This window comes from Eumetopias jubatus, unplaced genomic scaffold, assembly GCF_037043125.1.
Source record: "Eumetopias jubatus isolate StellerSeaLion01/CBP00866 unplaced genomic scaffold, mEumJub1_p1.0 scaffold_9, whole genome shotgun sequence".
Classification (NCBI taxonomy): domain Eukaryota; kingdom Metazoa; phylum Chordata; class Mammalia; order Carnivora; family Otariidae; genus Eumetopias; species Eumetopias jubatus.
The window spans coordinates 84,708,090-84,723,546 of record NW_028274815.1 but is presented as its reverse complement, the minus strand read 5'-3'; the positions used below and the strand labels follow the sequence as shown (position 1 = coordinate 84,723,546).

Genomic DNA, 15,457 nt, shown 5'->3' with positions numbered 1-15,457 from the left:
CCAGAGTCCTGGGATCGAGTCCCACATTGGGCTCCCTGCTCAGCGGGAAGTCTGCTTCTCCCTCTCCCACTCCCCCTGCTTGTGTTCCTGCTCTCATTGTCTCTCTGTCAAATAAATAAATAAAATCTTAAAAAAAAAAAAGAAATGGATGAAAAAAATGATCTCCATATGGACAACTGTGTGAAAAAATACATGTGCCACTAATTTAAGGGTTTAAGTCAAGTAGAGAAACGCATTCACTGACATCAGGTTGCTGAAATACTGAAATTCTGGGCCAGTGAATTTTCTGTGATGGGGGCTGTCCTGTTACGTTGTAGGATGGTTAGCAGGACCCCTGGCCTCTACCCACTAGACACCAGGAGCGCTCCCCAGTCAAGATAATTCAAAAATGTCTCCAGACATTGCCAAATGTCCACGTGGGCAAAATCACGCCCCAGGTGAGAACCACTCACCTATATATAGGACTGGAGGTTCAAGTCTCAATGAAGTTTTTTAAAATACTAACAATTAAAAAAAGGTATTTCTCTATTTGCAAAAGTGAATGGCTTTTATTTCTCAATCCATACCTAACAACCAGTAAGATCCGAAAATGGATGGGAATTTACACGTACTAACGTGCATTATGTTGAAAACATACCTTCTTCCTTCAACATGCAGCCCTCACCCGCCTGACACACCGAGGAAGAGCTAAGAGGAGCTGCCTCTCTTTGTTGGCAGGTAGAATCAGCTTTCGTGACCAGCACTGAGTGCTGGCACAATCAAGTTTAAGCCGCAATGTATTCAACACCTGAGCCTTCACCTGTGATATATAAGTGAGCTTCGGTTCCACCCAGGGATGCTCTGAAATGGAAATTATGACAGTCTAGTGTGTGTGATCCCCCCTCCCCTTTTTCTTTTTTAGAGGATAATGGCAATGTTTGTTTACAGTTGCCACTGGGTCTTATCTCCTGAACCATATAAAACATATGACTAAGAAAAGCAGGGGAAGGCACTAACGCAGGACAGAGAGGTAGTGGGAGCAGCTTTGAACCACAAGCTAGGGATGGCCCAGGAAGACCATACCGGAAGCATATAAAGGAAAAAACCATCAGAGGGCAGGTATGGAAACAGATGGCAAACAGACTTTAAGACAAACGGTCAGGATGGCAGTGTACATTAAGTCAGTCACATGCAAAGGTGAAACACGGAGGGAAGAACCAAGAGAATGGAAAGAGAAATCTACTTTTCTGTCTTGCCAGATTCTATTCCTAAATAGGTTTTTTTTTAAGTGGTTTGATGAAAATTCACTCTTCACCTATATCAAATTTCCTGAAACTGTCTCTAAAATAACTCCCTGAATCCCTTGTTATTTCTTGATCTCTTAAAAATCCTCAAGCAGTTTGCAGTTTTTAATGTCAATGTCCCCAAGCTGGCTTCCCTCACTCAGAGCAGTAAGAGGGCTGTTTATCACCCATTCAGACCTCTCCCCGTCACCCCCACCCAACACCAAGAGACTTGCAAACAGGGAAACAAGCTTTTAAAGTGATCGTCCTTAAAATGGACACGGCTGCCAAACGCTCTGCTCTTCTCTTCTGCAGCCCGACTCGTAAGTGACATAATTAAAATATTTGTTGACTTGCAGACGTCCTTAAATATTTAGCCAAAATTCATAAGATATTAAACTGAGGCACATCCTCTAAGGAAAATCGATGTCGACACTGATGGGCTTTGTCTGATAAGACAGCTACTGGCACTTTCTAGGCATCTCACTGTGACCTCAGCTTCTTGTAACATTTCTTACTAGTAGGCCACCCCCACAGCTGCTGGGAGAATTATTAAGCTTGTTTAAGTAAATAAATCTTTGCCGCTGCTCCTCCTGGAACATGCTACATACAGAGCTGGCCACAGGAGAAACAGCCTGACTGCAAATCTAAGCCTGTTAATTCAGAGAAGCTGCCCAAGGTGTAGTCCATCCAAAACCACTGTGTTCCCGAGTCTTGGGACAGACATACAGACGCCTCCCCCAACAGAGACACCAGACTCTTGGTTCTACCTCAGTTCTACCCACTAAAAGGCTAGCCAATGCTCTGACAGCCCCTAAGAAAAGGATTTGGTGTGTTGTTGGGCTCCAGGGCTCCAAGCACCTCCCTCCCTACCTTCTCTTTACTACACAGGAACTCATTAAGAAGAAACAGCTGCAGCTGACAATGGCCTCCCAAAAGGCATCCCAACAATACAAGGGCTCAGGAGCTAGGTGGAGGGGCAAGAGAATCGTCAGGCCTCCCTCCTCAGTCCCCACGGTGGCGGAAATTGGGTGGGGACCCACCACACAGCCACATATGAAGGGAACAGGTGCACAGACCTGAACCACAGTGCCTAGAGGCAGGCTTGCAGGCCACTCTCGAATTACAATGCTGTTACTACCCAACGTAGAAACCTCCTCACTCACTGCCCCCTCACTCACCAGTGTCCTATTGCAAACCCCACCGTGCTGGTTCTCAATGTGAGGCGCCCATCCCAACACAGGTCACCTGGTTCATTCTGGACCTTCTTTTGTCAGCCAAGCAGTGGAGGAAGCCCCGAGCTTAGGAAGGACGTAACGAATAGTCACCTGGGAACTCAGCAGAAAAGGGCATCCTCACTCCAGACCTTCGTGTCAGACCCTCTGCGGTGGGTCCAGCCACCTGAGTTTTAAGGCCAGCCCTCCAGGGATGCTCATGCCCATCTCAGAGCTGGCGAGTTTGCCCATTTGAGGAGCACCAGCCTACGGGACATGGCAAGGAGGGGCTAGGAGGAGAAGCAAGGCCAAGGATGCTCAGTCATGATCCCCTGTGACCCTGCACAGCTAGCCTTCCCCGGCCATGAGAGTGGAGGCTCTAACTATTCGTTAGGTCCTTCCCAAGCTCGGGCCTTCCTCCACTGCTTGGCTGATGAAGGAAGTTCCAGAATGAACCAATATCCAAGCTCCACTCTTTATCAATGGTTTTCTATCAATGTCTCTCAAATCTTATACCTAATAAAAGCTTATGGTTCTGTTTACATATTTTCAGATACATCTTAACGAAGAGATGGTGGCCTAGCTTCGTGGATAAGAGCAGAGACCCCAAAGTCAGCCTGAGTTTGAGTTCCAGACCTGCTGCTTGCTAGCTATGGAAACTTTGGCAAGGTAACCTGCTATTTCTCTGTACCCTTATCTATAAGGATAAAAACAGGAAGTATCTTGACACTTTTGAGAGGATTCAAGGAGTTACTACTTTGTATGAAGTGCTTAGAACAGTAATTGCAATGTGTGATTGTGTGTGTGTGTGTGTGTGTTCATGGATAAACTAATCACTAAAGAAAATACGATTTTAGCTTTTGTACTAATAAATCAAGTACTTAACATCCATCAGAAATATGTTGAATCCTAATACCCAAAAGGTATTTTAAATTGGCAATTTAACCTCTAGAATCCAAAACACATTTCAAAATCTTTGTAAAATATACAAAGTATTTTAATGACATGTAGTCGAATCTGACTTTAGTACTCTAAAATTGAGTGCATGAGATATCACGTTATTCCCTATAACCACCCAGATTACACCTTTCCCACTCTGGAATAATAATAATTGCCATTACTATTATTCTAACTTGTTCCACTCTGTCTTTTTAGCTATCTCAATTTTAGAATGTACAAAATAAAGGAAGCGGCAATCATGAGAAGTCTATCCACCTGCACTCCGCGATATGGCAGTCACTAGCCTCACGGGGCTCCTGGCCACTCCAAAGAAAGAAGGAACGTGATGTGCCCTCAATGCAGAATACATGCCCGATTTCAAAGACTGCGCACAAAGAAAACAATGTAAATTATCTCACTTATAAGGCTTTACATTGATTACATGGAGAAATAAAAATATTTTAGATCTCTTGGGTAAAATAAAAATATAAAAATTTATTTTTTAACATAATTTTACAAAATTTACATAATTTTTAACATTTTTAATGTGGCTACATTGAAAATTATGTCCGTGGCTCCCATTGTGGCCCGCAGTAGATTTCAACAGAACAGCACTGCTCCTGACAATCAGTTCAAAGGGTATCTGCAGGGAAACACGCCACATGAGAGCAGACACACAGGATGTTCTGCACCCACGCTCTCCTCCTCCCACAGGGACATGCACAGTTCCGAGGGGCAGGGCCATAGCTATGCACGACGCCTCTAGTATAAGGGGTAACAGTGAATCAACTCCAACGGACAGAAGTCTTTGAAACAAGGTGATTATAAACTTCGGTACTGTTACCACAGTTAGCAAAGTGCCATTCAGGGTCCAGCCACCGATGACTGTAGTGGCTCAGGGCACGGGGCGGAGTCATTCTGCAGGCAGAAAAGAGAGGGTACACAAGGACACAGCTAGAAGATGCCCTTCTACAAGCCAGGACTGAATTGGCCTGTCCTTTGATCTTGGACTTCCCAGCGTCCAGAAGTGTGAGAAATAAATTTCTGTTGTGCACCCAGCCTGTGTGGTTCTGTTACGGTATCCAGAGCAGACTGATACACACAGTAAGCAAGAACAAGCACACTTCAACTTGCAGACGCTTTCCAGGGTAATGCTGGCTCCTAGCAAAAAATCAAGGACAAAAGTTTCACTCAAACTGCTCACTGAAACAGTCTCCCCTGAAACGGTTCACCTTCAAAGAGTCTACCCACACATAGACCCTGCTCCCACCGCTATCTGCTCACATCTGCCACACGGCAAAGGCATCCACGCAAGGTCTATCATGCTCTTCTTCCTCAGTGCGACGTGCTAGCAGATCAGTAGCCTTACAAAAACATCTATCCAGCACCCTTCTGGTGTTCCCTACCTACTGCCTGCTTAGCCACAGAGCTAAGGGCCACAGGGCTCTCCAACGGAACAGACTTACCCTCAAGTTCAAGCTCTGTCCTCCTTGGTGTTGTCCCTGAGCTCTAGTCTCCTCACACAGAAATAAGGGCCAGAGCCCATTTTACCATGTTATTTCAAATATGAAACAGGATGGCACATGTGGAAAGCAATTTGTAAACTATAAATTAACATACAAGTATTAACACCAATTATTTGTATCTGCCTATGGCACTTTGGATCTTCATTAACCACTGACCAGCAAAACTATCAAGAGGAAACTGCAATATTTCAATTCGGAATGTACTTGAAGCTTCTTCTCTTAAAAACATGAAAAATACAAAGGGGACAAAAAGGTAAGGTGGAGCCAATGGGCCCACTGACCAAGCCAGGGTAACAAAGGCTTCACCCCGAGTTTCCAGTTCACGCCGGCACACACAGTCCACTGAAAAGCATATGGAGCCAAACCTCCAGGTGGTAATGCAACTGGGTTTGTTTTTTGTTTTGCTTTTTGTTTTGTTTAAGTTTAGCTGCAGGACTAGAAATGATTAATTTGAGCAAGAATTTACCAACCAGAGAGGCCACCAGACCAAATTCACCCATTGTCTGGACATCCTGGGGCCAAAACCTTCCACAATGTCACAGGTTCTGAGCAGATGTACAAAGATCCCAGAGATCTTTTATTACTCACATATCAGTGGGAACCTAGAGCCCTAATAACTCGACAGACTCAGAACTCAATATTCATGTGTTTAGTCAGTATTTATTGGGAACCATGTGTATAAGGTATGAACACAAGAAACCACAGGGCAGATTGTAATGTGTGTGTGGGTGTTGGGGGCCAAGGGGGGGGTTAATAACTTGCTAATGTTGATTACACCTTCAGAAATAGACATACTTTGGGATCTCTTCAAAGTAAAAATGTAGGAAAAGAAAGAACAGTCTAATTTTTAAAACTGTGTTACTAAAGTGGCCTAAAGAAATAGGAAACTATTTTTACTTTAGCTGCATACTTTTGATAACTGGTTAAAGGCTGTCTTGACCTCCTTCTAAGTTGCCTGAACTCAAGCATTTAACAACATACATGATAGCATTTTTTTAGCGTAGGCCCTTTGAAAACATGCCATGAAGAGTTTCCATCACTCATCTGAAGAAAGAGAAACAATTTGGAAGCGCCATTTGCTATCCCTCTGGATGGGAAAACTAATTCCCTAAGCCTTTGGTGTGAGTCGTGGGGAGTTTCCAGTTCATTTGTGGAAAAAAAAGTTCAGCTTACTAGTTTTCCCAAACATTGTCCACTGCCCTCCCCTGCAGATCCAGCAAGCAATTTTCAGCTCCTCAGCTAGCCAGTTTCATTCTGAATGATGGAGAACCATGTCCCCAAGCTCCCCCCACCCCCCCACCCAGCACACACTGCAAGTCAGTCTGGGCTGTTAGAAGCATGTGTATCCTAGAGAGCAACAGAGCCTCATTTACCCAGGGCAAATTAAGCTAATGCAAGTTATCAAGTAAAGGACTCCAGGTTATTCCAGGCAATCAGGGAGTCTTTAGGGTATTTCAAAAGGTTGAGTTTGTGCGCATGTAAGGAAGATTTCCCGTGTATTTAATATGGATGATAATGCCTTTCTCAAATACTATGTACATAAGATCTGCTGTTGGTTGGAAAACCTCAATAATCCCCAATGCAAATGACAGGGCAGGGTCACAGATTTCAAGGAACAAGAGAATTTAAGCATATAGCATGTAATAAAGCAAAACTCAAAGCCTGGGAACTGAGCACAGCTATTAGAAATGCGCCTTACACAAGCCCCACCCATTTAAAAGGGGTCAGTTTAGGGGCACCTGGCTGGCTCATATGGCACAGCATATGGGACTTCTGATCTCAGGGTTGTGAGTTCCAGCCCCACATTGGGTGTAAAGATTACTTACAAAGAGAACATACATACATACATACATAAAGGGCCCGTTTCTCCACAAGTGGGCAGAGGTGGGTGATGGAGCGGTCAGTTCTACGGGTGCCACCCAATTTCATCCTAAGTTCCATGATCAATACCGTGGTGTGTTTAGGTAGCAGCTGAGAAGCTCTGAGCCCAGGTGAGGCCTACCGGACAGCAAACAGAGTCAAGCACCTCCACAAGCTCCGCACTGCTTAAACTTCTCAATTTCAGCCTCCAAGTCACTACAGCCAGAAGACCACAAACATCCGGCCTTTTTCTCCCATCAAAAGTACATCTAGCCAACCTCAGTGGAAGAAATAATTAAGGTAGGATGTTCCCTTGTTGGTCACTGCTCCACCAGCACGGTTAACACCCATTTCTTGGGAAATCCCTGTTCCAAACACCCAAACACCTACACCAGCAGCCCCATCTCCCAGTTAAGCCCGTTTCCTCTCCATGCATCCACTAACTACCACCATTTTCTTTTTATACATATAAACGCCACACATGCTTAATCCTGTTAATTTACCCGTCTATCTAAGAACACCTGGTAAGTGCATTAAGAGAGTGTTCTGAAGCGAAGTTTCGATCTGTTTTGATAAGTTAAAGTAGCCCTGGTTAATTTCAGTTTCATTCATTTTTAAGACTTGAAAAGCACTTCTGCTAACAGTATCAAACGAAATGGTATGAAACACACCCGAATTACTCTCATTCCTACCCAAATCCCTTCCCAGAAGCCAGGAGAAGCCAGGGCTGGGCCTGAACCCGGAAGGGCCTCTCCTACCTGGTCCTGGGCTAAGCCAATGCCCACTGGCCTCTGTGGTTCAGTTTCTGTTTGGGTCAACGGAAGGAGGGGCCTGCAAGATTTTTAGGTTGCTGGGGCCCAGCACTGGGGCCTGCTCATCCCATTAATGCAGACACAAACTTGGCAGATTCAACCTTAAACCTGTTGGCAAAATAAACAAAACCAAATAAAGGGGAAACCGCCAACCGGAATTGTCTGAAGTGACGGAGGCCCACTATACTCGTTTCTGCTTTGTCCCTGAAGCTGTTACAATGCTAAAGTCAGGTGCCTGAGGTTCATCAGTCAATGACCCCCCCATCCCCCCACCCAAACCCCCCACCCCCCCAAGCCCCGCATCCCGCGCAGACCTTCCAGGGCGATCCTTACTGTCTACAAATTAAAGCGTTTGGCAAATTAGATACCTCCACACAATGCCACGCTAACTGCGCTCACAAGGGAGTTACCTTCAGTGCCTTAAAAATCATACACCGAATTCTTCCAGAACCACTTGGTGGTTAAATCGCCCTGAATAAACCAAGAGGGCAGAGCGATGTGAGAAACTTTCTTTCAGGTGGCTGTAAGAGAGTCATGTAAATCTGGGACAGGACGCAGAGCCTGGAACCCATCACAAAGCGCCCCTCGCCCAGGCGAGGACCTCCTTTATGCGATGTGACAGCAGCTTTGTGCGGGATCATAAATAGTTGCCATAAACACAGTTAAGTTCTCCCGGCCGAGCTCGGCCTCCCGCGTACCCGCGCTGCGGCCGGGCGAACCGGGGCTATTCTTCCCGGAGACTCTCGCCACGGCGATCCTGGCCACCGCACGGTCCCACGCCCGCCCCCGGGTCCGTGCCCGCCGCGGCCAGCCTGCAGGCCGGGCGCCCCCAGTCCCCCCCCCGCCCCCCGCGCCTGGGGGTCTCTGGTCCCGGGAACGCGCCGCTCAGGCCCCCCTGAGCCCGCCCACCCGCCCGCCGCCTTCGCCGGCGCCCCCGCCCCCCCCCAGCGCCGGCCCGGAGGGAGGGGGAGGGAGCCCGGAAGGCGGGCGGGAAGGTGCGGAGCCGGGAGGTGCCGGGCAGTCGCGGCCGCGGGGGGCCAGGCCGCGGCTGGGCCGAGGGCACCGGCAGGACACCGAAGGCACCGGCCCCCCCGGCCCCTACCCGGGCGCGCGCGCCAACTCCACCGCGCGGCCCAAGTTCGCGGCCCCCGCCCCGAACCCGCGCGCAGCGCTTACCTCGCCGTGGGCCGCCCGCCGACGCCGGAGGGCAGCGGCGCGGGTCCCGGGGCGGCGGCCGCTCAGCGCCCGCCCAGGCGCCGCTCTTTGTCTGCGCCGCTCCCTCCTCCCGTCGCTCGGCGGACGCTGCCGGCCCGGGCGGACCCCGCCGGCCCGGCCGCCGCGAGCCTTCCGCCACCGAGCCCTCCCCGCCGCCTGCCGCCCGCTCGGCCGCGCGGCTCCGGCCTGACGATCCCCGCGGCGGCGGCGGCGGCGGCGGCGACCCTCCCCCGGCGCGCTGCGCCCGCCTCCTCCGCGCGCTTCCTCCTCCTCCTCCTCCCGCCGCTCCTCCCCGGCCGCGCCGCGACACCGCCCAGGGGCCGACCCGGGCCCGCGCTCCGGGCGGGGGCCCGACACCCACCTGGGGGCGCGCAGGCAGCGCCGGGGCCCGCAGCTCGGCCGGCCTCGGCCACGGCCCGGAGACCAGACGCACCGGAGCGGCGGGCGCGAGGGGGGCGCGCGGGGCTGGCGCCGACGGGGAAGAAAGGTCCCCGCTTCCCAATCTGCCCGCTCGGGGCGTGGGGCAGCGATGGGGGTGAGCCAACGAGAGAGGAAATAAAGGCAGCAACTTCCAGCCTCAAGTGATTGCTGGGTGGCCTTTCCATCCTCTTTTTGTTTGATTTTCTTATCACGACGCTCTAGTTGTTTGGCGACCGGCCCCCTCCCGGAAGCATTCCCACGGCACTCTCAGCAAAGCAGGCCTGTGGTCCATCAGGAAAGTGACTTACATAAAAATGTCACTTCCTTTCTGTAATTGCTTCTGGGCATTTTTATTTATTTGCCTTGTATCTATTTACTTTCACAGACACTTTTGTACTCCATCATTCCGGTCGGAAGCACTTCTTAAGAGGAAGAGAGGAAACCCAGCCCCTGCCGCCTCCCATGCCTGCTGTCCAGCTCAAGCGCACCCACCAGGCAGAATCCTGGAGGGAGCTGCCAGCATGTGGGCCCCCAAGGAGTTACCACTCCTCGTGGGACTGGTCCAGTCAGGCGGCCACACGTAGGGCCTTACCTGTAAACAAATTTGGAAGATTAAAACCCAAGACGAAGGGGAAAGAAAAGTTTTCCTATAACAGGCACATGCATCCAGATGTCTGTTCTCCAGTCTCCTTCCCATATGGCTTCCCAAAAGGAAATACTACTATTCAGATTCTGATTTCCTGACGGAATAGCCTGGATCCATGTTAATGAGATTCTTTCTTAGGCTCCTGGTTTCTCATTATTATTAAAGCAATAATAATTTACCCAAGGCGACAAGGCTATATCATCTGAATCATTCATCCCCTGCCTTGTTCCCAAAAGGAAGTACCCAAGTAGGGTAACAAGAACCAGTATAACTTTGAAGTCACAGTATAGTGTTTGACCATCTGCTTTTTTGACTGTGGAACCTTGTACAGGGGTTTCTTAACCCATCTAAAATCTAACAAATGGAGAGATCATATTTACCTAGCTCCTATGTCAGTCCCTGGCATCCTTCCTGACTATAGGGAGCACTCAGGTCACTAGTTGGAAGTAGGTACAGTGTACTGAGCAGCGATGAGTCCAAGATCGGAATCTGGATAGCCTCCTTCTCTTTGACCTTGGGAGAAAAGATACCTCAGTCATCCTTTTGTCTTACTAATAAGGAAAGCAGAATCATAATAAATGGTCTGGCCCAATTTTAAATTAGTTTACCCAAAATACATATAATAACATTGACCCAGTTTTTAACTTGTCTGCTTTGTAAACCACCACTGAATCATCGTTCTCGAACTCCTCTTCCTTTTTCCTTCCTTTACGAAGGTAAAGTCCCCAAGGACATTCTCTACCTAAAACCCAATGTCCCTTTCTTAATCTTTATCCTATGCAGTTTTCAGAAGCACCTGGCATTTCTGCTATTACCTGAAATTCAGTCATCTTCATTTGTCTAACACAGCTACCTTTCTGACCTTTCCACATCTGTCCCTTATAGGGCATGTTGTCCTTCCAGCGTCTAACAGTAATATTCCCGAAGCAGAATTTGGCTCTTTGTTTTTATTTTGATAACGTGCCTTTTTTTTTTAAGAGAGTTGATCATTTTTATTTGTTTATTTTATTTTATTTTATTTTATTTTGTATGCTTCCAGTCTGGATGTTCAGGGATTAACTCCTAGATCTGTAGCCTTAGAGAGTTCCCCAGCCGGTCTGCAGTCTCTCTGGGCAGCTCATCATCTCTTCAATATCACCAGGTCCAGAATGAAATTTATCTCCTTCCCAAAGTAGCTCCTCCTCCACCGTCTCAGGCTTAGCCAAGAATCCACCAGGCATCTCAGCCCCTGGGAGAAACTTCACTGCAATTCCATTTTTTCCTTCCCTCTTCCAAGCTCTCCCCAAGGGTAGTGAGGAGAGAGCACTAGATGACATTGGGATCCTTCTCAGTCTAAATCCTCATGATTCTGAGTCCTGGTGATCTTGAAACAGTTCTTTGTATCTTCTTTTTCCTTTCCAGTGGTACCTTCCAAATCTTTACATTATTACTGATAATACTTATGAAACTTCTTTTAGTTCTTTTATATATATATGTATGTATGTATATATATATATATATATATAAAATCTGTAACTCACACATGATAGTATTATCCTCATTATACACATGAAAACAATAGAAACAGTAAGTGAAGGAACTGGGGTCAGAACTGAACATACTTGACTCCAAAATTCGTGTTTTTTCCAGTATACCCATTACCTTCCAACTAGCCTCCTGTCACTCACTTCCTCCCATCTCCCAAATTTATGCTGGATATCAGTGTCACTGTAGTTTTCCTAAAAATTGCATCTATCCGGCCTTACCCCTGATCAAGAAATAACCATGGCTCCCCATTGCCCACCACAGTTCCTCAAAAGTTCTCTGACAGCAGAAGACTTGAGCCTTTGCTCCTGAGAAAGCTGAGGAACTGAGCCCTAAGAGGCCTATATTCGTTTCCCTGGGGCAATCTTAATAAATTACCTCAAACTGTATGACTTAAAACACAGGATTTTATTCTCACAGACTTCTGGAGGCCAGAGTCTGAAATCAAGGTGTCAGCATACTCTCTCAGAAGGCTCTAGGGGAGAATCCTTCCCTGCCTCTTCCAGCTTCTGGGGGCTCCAGACATGCCCTGACTTGTGGAAACGTCACTCCAATCTCTTCCTCTGTCTTCCCATGGCCTGATCCCCTGTGTGTTCTGGCCCCTTCTCTCTTGCCATTGGATTTAGAGGCCTCCCCCGACCATTCCAGGATGATCGCATCTTGAGATCCTTACTTATAACAGCTACAAAGATCTTTTTTCTAAATAAGATCACATTCACAGGTTCCACATGAACATATCTTTGGGGCCACCATTCAACATGGGGGAGACATTTCTTTCAAGCTGATGTTTTGTCTGAAAATGTATCTCTCTGCATTCCACTCCATTAGTATGCCCTGTTTGTTTTACTCTTGAAATGTCTTCAGTAATGAAATACTGAAAGTGAAAAGGTATAAACCTGGGGCACCTGGGTGGCTCAGTTGGTTAAGCGTCCGACTCTTGATTTCGACTCAGCGTTGGGAGATCCAGCCCCGCCATGTTAAGATTCTCTCTCCCTCCTCACTCTCTCGATAATAAAAAGAAAAAGAAAAGGTATAAGCCTTTCCCCAAAATCAATTCAACGTTATATCCTAAGACTTATCTTTCGAAGTCCTCTCAAACTTAGTCCTACCACAGCAATCTCATTGTTGACTCTGTCCCAATATAAGCTATTTACTCCAGTCACTCTGCTCCCCGCCCTGTGTCCCACATGGTCACACCTCAGTAGTGCAGACACAGGAAGGAACTCCTCATCCCCCTCCTCTTCCTTCAGAGTTCCATTCAGAGCCCCCTCATTGGACTCATGGGAAACCCAAGGTAAGGTTGGGGGTGTTGGGTCAGGCTTCAGAGGCCTGCAGCCTGCCTACAAGCCCATGACTTGAGATCATTTAACCTCTCTGGATCTCAAATAGAAGTAACACTGCTCTTACAAAAAGCTGTGAGAATAAGTGAGATAATGTAAACATGTCTCAACTGTGTGTTTGGCACACGGTAAACACTCATACCAGCTTTTCTATGACCTTTTATTTCAACGTCCAATTTAATTAAACATACCTGGTCTATTTCTATTTGTAAGGCATTATGAGAGAGAACTTGGGAGAAATAAGTATAAGGTGAGATTTTAATCTCATTGGAAGGATAGCACCAGGACACAAATAACTCTAATATAAAACTAAATATGAAAAGCACCAGGTGAAATATGTTCGGGGAGTCAAAGGAGTCTTTAGATTTTATGAAAGGTGGTGGCATTGGGAGTGGACCTTGAGAGACTTTGGTGGCCCTCCAGCCAGCCCCCTTCCTGGTTGTAGGGCGGCCCCCAGCTGACCTTGGGGGAAGCAGAGTGGGCTTTTCCCTCTCCTCCCCCGCAAAAGCCTTGTAAGAATGAATGGTCGGGGGTTGACCGGTAGAAACTTCTCACTCAGGACTTTGAAACTGGAAAGTGTGGTAGAGAAGAGGAAGAGGAGATTCAGTTTGCTTCCTTACAGAGATGTTAACCTGCTTGGTTCTGGCCCCTTCCCCCAGCTCCTGCAGCCCCACTGCAAATTACTTGATATCCTTCCCATAAATCCCTGTTCTGCTTAAGGTGGCCCTTACCCTTCCTGTTACCCAAACCCCTGAATGATACAAACTATAGGATTTTGAAAGTTAGAGACAGGGAGGAAATTCCCAGTGGAGGGAACTTAGAACCCCGAGCACAGGGGGAATGTGGGAGGATTCCAAGGAACAGGGAATCCTGTTGCCCCCAGTTGCCTCAATGGAGCAGAGGATGCCAGCCAAGGATCCAGAGGAGATAAGACCAAGGAGATACGGTAGTTAAGTGTGGGCATCACCCAGGCTTGGTGGCAGGATAATTCATTAGGTGTGCATACCAAGGAACACCTGGAGGTAGGAAGAGCGGTAATACATTTGCATTACTCAGAGAAGTAATAATCCAAACTCAGGTGGAGTCTATGGATGCGCAGTGGTGTAGGAGAAATTAAGGGGAAAGGCTCACAAGGAATTGACAAGTGATCGGATGTGGGGAGGCAAAGGAGAAGGGGCATCAAATACAACCTGAGGGTTCAGATGTGGATGCGTGCGAAGATGATGGTGCCAATATCACCAATAGGAAAGCAGGGTAAACTGGTTTGTGAGGGATAAACAGTTCTGTTTCTGTCCCTTTACTTAAATTTCATGCACATTATTGCCAACTTACTATAGAGAGATTGTTCTACAGGAGGTACAGAAATGAGTAAGTCACAGTTCCTGCCCTCGAGTGACGTTTGGCTAGGAGAGTAGCTATTAGTGCTCTGGATCCGGAATATTCCACTGAGGTAATGACCCGTACTGCTCCTTAATTGTGGCATCCATCTTAGCATGGATGGAAACACCCTGAGGGCAGGGACCAAGTCTGATTTTCCTCAGCAGCTCCAGCATCTTGTCTCCTGTACCCAGTATGGGCAGACTCTTAACACATCTGTAATGATGGATGGAAATTCTTCACCTCCGTGAGTTTGCCAAAGGCAACAGAGGACTGTGAGTATTCGTGAGGAGACCTAAAAAGAGGACTTTATGAACCCACAGTAAGAATTTCAAAACAAATTACTGTGGACTTGCAGATTTCACTATTTCATTTTACCTACGTTAGCGGAGGGGGATGGGCCAGAAACAGGAGTCCGGAGATGGCATGGTAATTTCTTACCCAAACTCCTAAGTACCTTCTCTTACTTCTTCAGATTTGAGAGGGGACAGCTAGAAACCCATGAAATTCATCTCTCAGCAAATGGCAGGATTAAGTTTTTTTTTTTAAAAAAATCACAAATACAAAGAGTAAGGTTCATACAGACCAACAAAAAAAAAAAAAAAAAAAAAGACTTTTCCTATGTCTTGCCAATGCAATTCTCCTGCTTCTAGCTCTGAATTATGTTCTGGATTTCATGAAGTGGTGATGCATTGTCTAATTGTTTAAATAAAAGAAAGACAGGTGAGATGATAGTATAAAGCTGGGTACGATTTAGGGTAAAAAGAAAATTAAAGAGAAGTAAGTGTGCTCCCACACTCTCCAGTCTGTCCTATGCATTTTGTCCAGGAATACTTACTGTGGTAATAGATCTATACAGTAGAACTTTCAAACTTGAAGTCGGCTTGCTCCAAAATATAAAAATGATCAAACTTTAAATTGTTTGTGATTATTAGCAGCAGGGAAGAATTCATTTTAGGTAGGAAAACTTTTAAGAGAGCTCCATAACTTTAGAAAAGCTAAGAGGATTTTACTCAAATTTCCATTTTGAAATCTGCCTTTAGGGGAACATCCCATATGAAACATTTCTGTTAGATACAATAAACCCTCAATTAATCAGGATGCCTCAGGAAGGAGGTGTTCTGATAAATTAAATTTTCAGTTTGGGTAAGGATTAACCAGAAAGCCCCTTTAGCTGGAACATAAGTTGAAATTAAAAATATATATATATATTGCAAGCTGATATCTTACCTTAAAAATTGCAGTATAGTACATGAAATGAGTCTTTGATGTTGGGGTGCACATAGTGCCTCATTTTACAGTGCTGAATGTATGGAGGCTTG

The 15,457-nt window shown here is 46.8% G+C and overlaps 1 protein-coding gene across 5 annotated transcripts in view; it reads right to left on the bottom strand.

Annotated features, from left to right (window-relative positions):
* The window catches only part of NCK2 (NCK adaptor protein 2), a 146,193-nt gene extending 137,187 nt beyond the window's left edge, over nt 1-9,006 (bottom strand). For all 5 annotated transcript variants that reach the window (XM_028103777.2, XM_028103778.2, XM_088026607.1 and 2 more), the window contains exon 1: nt 8,790-9,006. The gene's annotated coding sequence lies outside the window, so the exon portion shown is untranslated. The remainder of the gene's footprint in view (nt 1-8,789) is intronic.
* Nucleotides 9,007-15,457: the final 6,451 nt, after the last annotated feature.